Raw genomic sequence first — 10,372 nt, forward strand, 5'->3', positions numbered from 1 at the left:
AGACAGCCACCAGGCTCCCCCATCCCTGGGATTCTCCAGGCAAGAACACTGGAGTGGGTTGCCATTTCCTTCTCCAATGCAGGAAAGTGAAAAGTGAAATCGAAGTGGCTCAGTCCTGTCCGACTCTTAGTGACCCCATGGACTGCAGCCTACCAGGCTCCTCCATCCATGGGATTTTCCAGGCAAGAGCACTGGAGTGGGGTGCCATTGCCTTCTCCGGCATCCCACTATAACCTCATCCAAAAGTAGGAAGCCGCGAGAGAAGACTCTGAGAGGAGACTTTCTTCCGTCTTCCTGTCCTTTCACGTGTTTGTGCCTGCGTGTGTGCTCAATCGTGTCAGACTCTTTGCGACCCCATAGACTGTAGCCCACCAGGCTCCTCTGTCCATGGAATTTTCCAGGCAAGAACACTGGAGTGGGTTGCCATTTCCTAGCCAGCGGATCTTCTCCACCCAGGGATTGAATTTGCCTTGGCAGGTGGATTCTTTCCCACTGTGCCACCTGGGAAGCCTCTCTCCTCTTATAGGGAGAAAAAAAAAAAAAATCCTAGAAACTTGCCCCCTGCATCAGCATACTTCTCTTACCACCCCTCCTTGCAGAGAAGTCTGGGGAAACAAGTATCTGACTTTACATTCTCTGTAACAGAAGAAGCAGGTTGATGGGAATAGCTGTTAGAACCAACCCAAGTTTTCACCAAATTTCCCAGTGTTGTGGACAATTCTGGGAAAAAAAGGAGAGAGAGAGAGCCTCTTATGGATTTGTAATAGATCTGACCTAGGTGTCTTTAGTGAAATGCAGTTTAGTTTTCTTCCAAACATTGCCTATCAGGAGCTAAAAGGCAGTCAACAAACCACCAATAGGAAATTCTGCAGAGCAACCCTCAAAGAGCTCAGTTATTTAAGGTGACTTGGATATACTGCCCAAGGACATGCCCAGCTCATTTAAATAGTAGCCTGTATTAGTCATAGAGGGAAAAACCTCTGCCTAATGATATTGAGGTGAATGAACAAAGATGGGTGGGGGCCAGTTTAGTCTGTTGGTCAGTTAGATCAAGATCTGAGTCAGATCCAGGTCCAATAGCAAATACTGTGTGGGTGTATGTGTGTGTAGCAGCAAAGCAGAGTCAAATGTCTTGGAGTGGTGAGTTGCTTAACTTCTAAGGTGGTTTTCTGCAAAATAAAAGAACCAGGCGGCCTCATAGGGTTGTTTCTGATGATCAGATGGAAGACAATAGTGTGTGTGAAGAACTTGTAAATGTATGTATTCTGTCCAAATATAAGAGCAGTTCCCATTGATGGGCTTGTCTGAAACTAAGAAGCTTTTTCTTCCCATACTCACCTGTAAGCTTCTTGAGGGTGAGGATCTGGCCCAAGGATCTTATAATGCTGGCATATAATAGTGGTGGTGGAGTGGCTTAGTCACCAAGTCGTGTCTGACTCTTATGACCCCATGGACTGTATGTAGCTCGCCAGGCTCCTCTGTCCATGGGATTTCCCAGGCAAGAGTACTGGAGTGGGTTGCCATTTCCTTCTCCAGGGGATCTTGCCAACGCAGGGATCAATCCCAGGTCCCCTGCATTGCAGGCAGATTCTTTACCAACTGAGCCACCAGGGCATATAATAGGGCTCAATAAATATTTGGGCACTTTTAAAACAGTGTTATGTATTGTGGGACCTGAAGGAGATCAGAATATACCACCACAAAATACACCACTTTGGCATAAGAATTATTTTAAGTTGAAGTTAATTGAGAAAAAACAGACACAGGAGTTACTCTGTCCTCTCCTTTTCTGCCTAAAAGCAGGGCATAAATTTCCCCTTTTAAAGGTTACAGAATTTCCTTTGTAAAGATAAAATAAATTTCCCTTTGTGGAGGTGTCCCCAACCCCCTCTCCCACGCCAGAATAAGGAGACAACTCTTATCACTGGAAATGGCCCTAACTTGAGACTGCATAACAGAGCCTTACCAAGCAAACTTTATCTTCCATAAGTCTCCCCCATTTATTGGGTTGGCCAAAAAGTTCGTTTGGGTTTTTCTGTAAGATCTTACTAAAAAACTTGCATCAACTTTTTGTCCAATCCAATCTTTACCTTCCCACAGTTTACCCAGAAATGAAAATCCCTGGAAACCCAAGCCCTTCCCTTTGTCTTCTTCACAGTCTATCTCCCTTGTTGAAATGGTTTACGAGCTCTCAAGCCTAAACACTTCTTTGGGTTTTCACTAGTGTTGTGTAAGGCCCACATGTGTGTGCATAATAAACTTTTTCTCCTGTTAATCTGTCTTTTGCTGCTTTAATTCTCATGACCCAGCTACTGAATCTGAAGTAGCAGAGGAGGTTTTTTCCCACCTCTACAGAACCGTAGTAATGGTGAGAACCAGGGTCTGAGATTCAGACCTGGGACCAAGCTGTGAATCCACTGTGTATTTGGCTGTGTGGGTCAACCTTTCTGAATCTCAGTTTTTCATCCATACAGTGGGAATAGTAATGGTACCTACTTGCTTGGGTTGGCAAGATTAAATGAGACAATCTAAGTACCTGGGCATAGTACCTATATTAGCTCTTGTTACATGTTGAAGATCCTTAGAATGGAAAGAGACTTTGCATTCAGTTCAGTTCAGTTCAGTAGCTCAGTCGTGTCCGACTCTTTGCGACCCCATGAATCGCAGCACGCCAGGCCTCCCTGTCCATCACCAACTCTCGGAGTCCACTCAAACTCACATCCATCGAGTCAGTGATGCCATCCAGCCATCTCATCCTCTGTCGTCCCCTTTTCCTCCTGCCCCCAATCCCTCCCAGCATCAGTCTTTTCCAATGAGTCAACTCTTCGCATGAGGTGGCCAAAGTATTGGAGTTTCAGCTTTAGCATCATTCCTTCCAAAGAAATTTTATTAAATGATGTAATATAATCAGACGTTTTTATGTGTATTTCTCCTTTCAAAGAGAGAAAGCTTCCAGATGTTTTTTCTTAGCTCCAAGATAATCTAAAGATTTGACATTGGATGGCTTAATCATAACACCATTGTGTTAGACTATGGGTTTATAAAGAGGTTGTTTCCTGTAACAAGCACACCGCAAGAAAACTCAGGTGCCACAATGGATAAACCTGAGTTTGGAGGTGAAGTCCAAATGGAGCCATAACAAACCATGGTTGTTAAGAAAAACGCCTACAGATTATTTCTGCAAACAAAGGTCCAGGAAATTCAAGTTGCTAAAGAAAAGATAAAGCAGGCTTATGTTCATTTTAAACAGAATCTTTCTCTCCTGGAGTCCAAAGTTGTTGTATAACCTGCCTCTCCCCCCAAATCCCCATTCAGTGCCATCGTATTGGGATTGAGGGAGTCAATTCCTAACACCCCTGCCCACTGCTTGCATTTGGAATCAAGACACACATGAGGCCTTTTTTGCTGATGAAGTTCAGTTAGAAGATGTGGTTAGAGGTCTGGTAGCCAGCTAGGCTTACTGATACTGCACCTCTTGATAGACCTCACCCACCAGCGCAAGGCCCTGTGGGAAAACCACAGGCTTTGTGTGCAGAGAAAGGGCCTTCATGGGCACAGTGAAGAGACTGCCAAGAACCAACCCGATCCTTTCTCTGAACTCTCTAAGCAGGGCTGTCCTTTCTCCACTCTCTAGAGGAGAGGGGCCAGGAGTGTCACTCTTCATAAGACATCAAGATGGAAGTTCCTCCCAAAACTGATTTAAACTCTGTTTACCTAGTTTGCCTCTCTGCAGTTGGAGTCTGTAAATTTTCCATTGCCACATCCCTCTCCAGCCTGGCAGTTCTGGGGTGCTGTCTGCCTGGCTCCCTCAGTCGTGGGACTGCTGAAGATGGTACAGAAGACTTCCCCTGGGAGTACCCTTTCCCTCCATCACTCTAGTTCTGCATCTAGATACACTGCTGGCCAGCACACCTTCTCTAGGGTCTCTGCCTCTTCAGGGGTACATCAGGATTTTCCATGCCTGCCTTGGCTCTGGATGGCTTTTAGGGAAATACAGTGGCTTGAAATATAACAGAGTTGTTATGGACAGAATAACAACTCTTTTGTGTCCACCCAAATTCTCATGATGGAAAAGGCAATGGCACCCCACTCCAGTACTCTTGCCTGGAAAACCCCATGGACAGAGGAGCCTGGTAGGCTGCAGTCCATGGGGTCTCGAAGAGTCAGACATGACTGAGCGGCTTCACTTTCACTTTTCACTTTCATGCATTGGAGAAGGAAATGGCAACCCACTCCAGTACTCTTGCCTGGAGAATCCCAGGGACAGGGGAGCTTGGTGGGCTGCCGTCTGTGGGATTGCACAGAGTCAGACACAAGTGAAGTGACTTAGCAGCAGCAGCAGCAGCAAATTCATATGAAATCCTGACTCCCATTGGGAGGGTATTAGGAAGTGGTTATGTCCTGAAGACACAGCCCTCATACATGAGATGAGTGTCCTGAGAATAAGAGAGCTCTCTTGCCCTTCCACCATGTGAGGACACAGAAGACCACTGCCAGTGAACCAGGAAGTGGCATCTCACCAGACACCAAGTACACTGGAGCTGTTATCTGGGCCTTCCCAGCCCCCAGAACTGTGAGATAGAAATGTTTGTTATTTAAGCCACGCAGCCTATGGTATTTTTTATATAGCTGCCTGAACAGACTGAGACAAGAGTCAATGCTTGAATCAGGATTCTCTGTGACTCCAGGAAAATCATGCTAGCTCCCTGACCCTCCATCTCCTGACCTGTAAAGTGAAGACAGTATCTGCTTGATAAGCAGTACCTGGGACACATCTCTGGTGCTCAGTGAGGTGTGACTGATTAGTTTTCACTTCCACATGGATTCCTTCGTTCATCATGAGGTCCTGGTAAATTGATGAGAAAAATGGATCAGGAGGGGTCCCTCCTTGAAAATCAGACCCCCTCCAGGTTGAGAGGACTTCCCTGGTGGCTTAGATGGTAAAGAATCTGCCTGCAATGTGAGAGAACTGGGTTCGATCCCTGGGTTCAGAAGATCCTCTGGAGGAGGGCATGACAACGCACTCTAGTATTCTTGCCTGGAGAATCCCATGGACAGAGGAGCCTGGCGGGCTACAGCCCATGGGGTTGCAAAGAGTCGGACATGACTGAGTTACTAAGCAGCAGCAGAAGCCAGGTTGAAAAGCCCTACACCCTAGAACCTGATTCCTTGTTGTCCTGCTGAAGACACTGATAGGGAAACCACAGAATGCATTTCAGGATGTAGTGCTGAAGGTTCTCCCATCTTTGTGCAGAAATAATTCAGTGAGAGGCAGAGTGATAGATTCAGTTCAGTTCAGTCACTCAGTCGTGTCCAACTCTTTGCACCCCATGGACTGCAGTACGCCAGGCCTCCCTGTCCATCACCAACTCCAGAGTTTATTCAAACTCATGTCCATTGAGTCAGTGATGCCATCCAACCATCTCATCCTTTGTCGTCCCCTTCTCCTCCTGCCCTCAATCTTTCCCAGCATCAGGGTCTTTTCAAGTGAGTCAGTTCTTCGCATCAGGTGGCCAAAGTATTGGAGTTTCACCTTCAACATCAGTCCTTCCAGTGAATATTCAGGACTGATTTCCTTTAGGGTGGACTGGTTGGATCTCCTTGTAGTCCAAGGGACTCTCAAGAGTCTTTTTAGTAACCGAAACTTCTCAGAAGTCCAAGTGGGGAGGAAAGGGAGTGCCACCCCGAGAACTTAGTGGGCTACAGTTCTTTAATCAAAGGAAGAGGTGGGGGCGAAGACCACATTGTTCCTCATTCTTGAGTAGACATCAAGCATCCATCAGCTCCTCCTCTACACTGAGCAGGGGAGTTTTCTTATCTCTACATAGTCAAACTGGAACTGTTGCCGTTGTTGTTCAGTTGCTCAGTCGAGTCCAACTCTTTGTGACACCATGGACTGTGGCCTGCCAGGCTCCTCTGTCCATGGGATGCTCCAGGCATGGAGAATACTGGAAGGGATTGTCATGCCCCCTTCCAGGGGATCTTCACAAACCAGGGATCAAACCCAGGTCTCCTGCATTGCAGGTGGATTCTTTACCCTCTGAGCCACCAGAGAAGCCCAATGCCACTATAGAAATGAGAAACACGTGGTAACATATAGTAAAATATGGTAAATCATTCAAGTTTCAGTAAAATGTCACCTTTCTCCTATATATATGTGTGTGTGTGTGTGTGTGTGTGTGTGTATATATATATTTTTTTTTCCTATTTTGGCCACAGTGGGTCTTAGTTGTGGCATGTAGTATCTTTAGTTGCGGCATATGAACTCTTAGTTGTGGCATGTGGGATCTAGTTCCCTGACCAGGGATTGAGCCCAGGCCCCCTGCATTGGGAGTGCATGGTCTTAGCCACCGGACCAGACGACCAAGGAGGCCCCCACCTTTCTTCTATATTTCTGCTCTTAGTACATGCAGAAAAAGCCCCTTCTTGAGAATCATTAACTTGATTTTGATGAGTATGATATAGGTCTTATTCCATCATCATTTTATTGTTTGGGGGCATGTCTCATGCTTCTGAGGCACAGTTTTGTTGCCAAGCAAGTCTGTGTGGTTTTGTTGCTAGGCAAAGCCTGCTTGCTTTCTTTGCTGAGCAAGCCTGCTTTCTTGAGTGATCATTAACTTACTGGAGTCTTCCATACTTTGTACTTAAGATCCCCGATGGAGTTAACTATTTAGTCATCTACTTTGTCTCTACTCTGTCCCTATGGTGTGTGTGTTAGTTGCTCAGTCGTGTCTGACTCTGTGACCCCACGGACCATAGCCCGCCAGGCTTCTCTGTCCATGGAATCTTCCAGGCAAGAATACTGAAGAGGATTGCCATTCCCTTCTCCAAAGGAACTTCCCAACCCAGGGATCGAACCCTGGTCTCCTGCATCACAGGCAAGAAGATTCTTTACTGTTTGAGCTACAGGGAAGTCGTCCCTATGGTAGTAAACATATAAAGAGAGGCTACTGTGTACCAGGTACTTGTCATCACTCACTTTATCTTTCTAACAACCCCTAGAAGTAGGTGTCATTATCCCCATTTTCCAGCTGTGGAAACTGAGGCACACAAGGTTCAGTTACTTACCCGAGGTCCTGTGGCTGGTTAGCCTCAGAGCTGGTGTTCCACACAGGCAGACTGACTCCAGGGCCCACTCCCTCCCACAGCTTCCCAGCAGTTGCCTCAGCCCTCAGGCAAGGCCACCTTCCTGGCCTCTGGCTTCCCATCCTCTTCTTGGCACGGGGCTCGCTCTAACTGGAAGTTATTTGTACCACAGTTCAAGGGCCCAGCTATTCTGGGAACCATGGAACAGTCTTTTCTTTATTACTTATTTGAATTAACCATTGTGTTGGTCTGAACCTCAGGGGTGGGGCAGAGGCATTCCCACCTCCCTTCCCAATACCCAGTATTTAAAGAAAGTTTCTTAAAACTGCAGCCTAGCCATTTTTCTTGTTTCTCTTGGTTGGATATGTTCCTCTGCATTCTAAGTGTTAGTACAATTTTTAATAAACCAAACCCCGGGAGGTAGATTGGCTGGCATGGAGAATGCAGGGGCTTGGAAGATGAGACCCAAGTCTGAGTCCCATCAGCCAGCATGAACTAGTGGTGAAACCCTGGGTGAAATAACTGTCAGTAACACTTGCTGTCCACTTGGTGTGTTTTCATGTTACACTGATGGTTACAATTGTAGGGTAGGTCGTCAGAATTTTCTGTTCACAAGCAACAGAGGTTGATATTGAGGATTTATACAGAGGGATATGAGATAGCTCATGGAATTAAAAGCTTAAGATTTAGGTTTAGAAGATGCAGAGACCAGGGTAATCTTGTGGGTCCAGGTAAGGAGAAGAAATCAACAGCCTGTTCAGTGTGGCAACTCGGGTGGTAAATGCTATTGGCTGGCTATTTTCGATGACTGTTTTTAACCCTTTCTGCTGCCAGCCCCCTTGAAGCTAGGGACAGCCATGAGACACAGATCCAGTCAGAACACATACCTGAGAGCTTTCTGAGAAGGGTTTTACTTTCCCAATAAGAGGGACAGAAACAATTGGAACCTTCTCCTGCTCTTGTCTGCCTGCCTTGAGCCCAGATGCAATGCTGGGACCTGCCTTGAACCCAGATGCAATGCCGGGACTTCTGCAGTCATTTTATGATCAGGAAGGAAAGACCAAAATTAGCACAAATATCCCAGCCCAGACATCACTGAGCAGCTGAATCAACTGCCAGCGGCTGCCCACCCCCAGGCTGAGTGCCGTGGGCCCACCACCCCACTCGGTGAAATGGACAGGGACTGCAGTTTGTAAACACTCTGATGGGTTTGGGTACAGACAATACTATGCACAGGCTGTGCTAAGTCACTTCAATCCTGTCCGACTCTTTGTGACCCTACAGACTGTAGTTCACCAGGCTCCTCTGTCCATGGGATTCTCCAGCAGTGTGGAGTGGAGTGTGCTGGAGTGTGCTGCCATGCTCTCCTCCTCCGGGGGATCTTCCCGACCCAGGTATAGAACCTGCGTCTTGTATCTCCTGCATTGGCAGGCAGATTCTTTACCACTAGCGCCAACTGGGAAGCCCCAGTACTATGCATAGTTACTGAGAAAAATGAACTCATATACATACAGTGCCTAGACTAGTGCCTGGCACACAGTAAGCCCTCAAGTTGTGACCCAATATGCTCCCTGTTCAAAAACTTAGAGCCAGGTCCCATTTATCTACCCTAGTAGAGTTTATGCATTATGCTAAGTTCCACTTCTCACAGCATCGTAACAAGCCAACAGTGCTCATATACAGGGTCAGCATGCTGGGGCTGACTAATTTGTATATGGCCCATAATAGCAAGGGTGGGAAGACCAGCAGCCCCAGGGAAGCTGATCACGGAAAGGAAGCTTCCTTCTCCACAGTCAGTCTTCTCCAGGGGATCTTCCTGAATCAGGGATCGAACCCAGGTCTCCTGCATTGCAGAGATTCTTTATCATCTGAGCCACAAGGGAAGCCCCCAATGCGGTTATCACCACCCAGTAATGAACCCAAGACTAGTGACTCTCCAACTCATCTGGCCTTTGTAGTACTGCTTGTTGGCGAGGTGTGGGGTGCTGCACCACACAGCACGTGGGCCCTTAGTTCCATGAGCAGGGGTGGGACCTGCATTCAAAATGTAGAGTCTTAACCACTGGACCCCCAGGGAAGTCCCTGTATTCTAGCCTTTGGGTCCAGACATCCAACCCTTAGCCTACGGCATGAGTCATAGCAAGTATCTGCAGAAAGAAACCTCGAAACTTTAAGACTATTTATACAACCCTTGCTGATTCTGACTCCCAGCAGTGCTCTCCCTAGCTCCCTTTTAGCAGATTCTGCTTTAGAGAATGACCCACTTCTCAATGCACTCTGGCCCCAAAGTGGGCACAAGACCCAGGAGAGCAAGCAGACAGTCTCACCCTGGCATCTGAATCTAGAAAGAGAATTCTGGAACTTCCCAACTCCTGGCTTTTTTCTTAATTAAAAAAAATTTTTTTTTGCCACCCTGCACAGTGTGCAGGGTCTCAGTTCCCCAACCTGGGACTGAACTTGGGCCACGACAGTTAAAGTGCTGAATCCTAACCACTAGACCACCAGGGAATTCCAATTCCTGGCTTTTTTCAGTCTGGTTGAATTCCTCTTCAAAGTTTCCCAAAATTCATTTCCTGCCTAAGTCAGTCAAAGTTTGTTCTTGTTCCTTAGAACTAAAAGGCACTATATGAGATGAGCTGCTTTGCTATGGAATGGTCAGTACTTCCTCAGGCAGAAGTCCTATTGAGGAAAGAGTCACCCCGAGTTGCACTCTGGGTGAAGAAAGCTGAGCACCAAAGAATTGATGCTTTTGAACTGTGGTGTTGGAGAAGACTCTTGAGAGTCCCTTGGACTGCAAGGAGATCCAACCAGTCCATTCTGAAGATCAGCCCTGGGTGTTCCTTGGAAGGAATGATGCTAAAGCTGAAACTCCAGTACTTTGGCCACCTCGTGCAAAGAGTTGACTCATTGGAAAAGACTCTGATGCTGGGAGGGATTGGGGGCAGGAGGAGAAGGGGACGACAGAGGATGAGATGGCTGGATGGCATCACTGACTCGATGGACGTGAGTTTGAGTGGACTCTGGGAGTTGGTGATGGACAGGGAGGCCTGGCGTGCTGCGATTCATGGGGTCACTGAGTCGGACACGACTGAGTGACTGAACTGAAGGAAAAACACTGAGTCAACAAGGAATGTAAAGCACCAAAGTAACGCTCGGTTGGGATGAGGAAGCCTCTATCTGTTCATGTTCAAGTAATAGCAGCCACAGAAGAAACCTTGTGCTAAGATCTCTTCTTTCAGTTGCTACCATTGGACATGTTGCATATGTTGCTATCCTTTTGGGCCAG

This window comes from Bison bison, unplaced genomic scaffold (assembly GCF_000754665.1).
Source record: "Bison bison bison isolate TAMUID 2011002044 unplaced genomic scaffold, Bison_UMD1.0 scf7180017864531, whole genome shotgun sequence".
Classification (NCBI taxonomy): Eukaryota; Metazoa; Chordata; class Mammalia; order Artiodactyla; family Bovidae; genus Bison; species Bison bison.